The sequence below is a fragment of the Sinocyclocheilus grahami genome, unplaced genomic scaffold (genome assembly GCF_001515645.1).
Source record: "Sinocyclocheilus grahami isolate Dianchi unplaced genomic scaffold, SAMN03320097.WGS_v1.1 scaffold993.1, whole genome shotgun sequence".
NCBI classification, from domain to species: domain Eukaryota; kingdom Metazoa; phylum Chordata; class Actinopteri; order Cypriniformes; family Cyprinidae; genus Sinocyclocheilus; species Sinocyclocheilus grahami.
The window spans coordinates 183,398-185,027 of NW_015506172.1; positions in this window are offsets into that span (position 1 = coordinate 183,398).

The window sequence follows — 1,630 nt, forward strand, 5'->3', positions numbered from 1 at the left end:
TGGACTGATGCATGCAACACCCGCTGAGTGCCATTAAACAGCTTGAAAGATCAAAGACAATTTTTAATATATCTCCGACTGGATTCGTCTGAAAGAAGAAGTCATATACACCTAGGATGCCTCGGGGGTGAGTAATTTATGCGCTAATTTTCATTTTTAGGTGAACTAACCCTTTAAATGGCTTTATCCCCTTTGGAGTTTTTATTTATTTTGTCTTTCAGTTTGATTGGCTGTTTTATAGGACACGGTTAGTTCACATAAACATGAAATTCGTTCACTTTTCTCTAATGCTTCTAATTATTAATGTAACTTAATAATTATGCTGAAAAGAACCGATGTATGATTCAAAACAATTTTCATTTAGAATTACTCATAAATTTAGGCCAATAATTACAAAGAAAGGGCAAGTAACACATTGAGTTAAACATGAAATTTTGATGTAGAAAGTCTGAAGTAAAACATACTCTAATTTAAGTTACAACAACTCTGGAATTTACATTTTACATTTATTCATTTAGCAGACGCTTTTATCCAAAGCGACTTACAATTGAGGACTACATCAAGCGATTCTTCTTAAAGAGGCAAAGAGACACAGTAAGCGCTCGTCATACCAACTTTCAAGCAGTGTTCAAATAAGTACAAGCTAGACAGAGAAAGATGAAATAAAGGGAAAAAGATTATTATAATTGTTTTAGGATGAAGTCAGATAGTGACGAAAGCTGTCGCTTGAAAAATGTCAGGGAATCATTTGACTTTTGTCAGTGAATTTGATTTCGTTTGTATATTTTCTGTTTTCATTTTTATCTTAGTGTGGTTTTAGTGATTTTGTTGGACGTTTTTGTCCTTTTTATGATTGATATTATTAATATTAAATGTGTTCTGTTAGTACTTCAACTTAAACATTCTCTCCATCTCTTTCTCTACCTCTCTAAATATATAAATGTTTTAAATTCTTTATATTTCAATATTTTCAGATTTTGTGTTCATTTTCATTAAAGTTTCGTCATTTTGTTGGATGTTTTTATCATCATCATCATAATCATTATTATTCTTAAATATGTCTGTTTTATTAAGTTCTAGTTTACTTAGTTATTTTAGTACTTCCACTTAAACTAAACTAAAATGAGTAATGTTGCCTTGTTTTAAGCTTTTAATGTTTCTATCAAATTTGGTAATTTTTATCAGTTTTATTTAGTTCTTTAAATTTATGTCCTTATGGGTTTTGTTAATTTTTGTTTCAGTTTAAGTTTATTGTAGTACACCAAGTTGAACTGAATGAAAAGTGCAACTAGCTAATATAAAATACATGTGTTTTTATCAATTATTTAAAAAAACAAAATATTCTATATCATGTTTAATTTTTGATGAATATGACTTTCATTTCATAGGCAAACAGTTTTTACCATTTTATTTGTGTGGTGGGTTTGAAATCAACATGAGAAAATTAGTAAACGATGAGGGAATTTTCATGCATAAAATATTAAATATTTTATTTCAGTTAAAGTTGATTTTATTTCAAGTACTTCAAATGTTTTCTTTTATGATTCTACTTTCAGTTACACATAATAACCCCAAGCTCCAAGTCGTGCAGTGAAACCTCCAGCGGGAAAATCTAGTTCCTTCATATTCA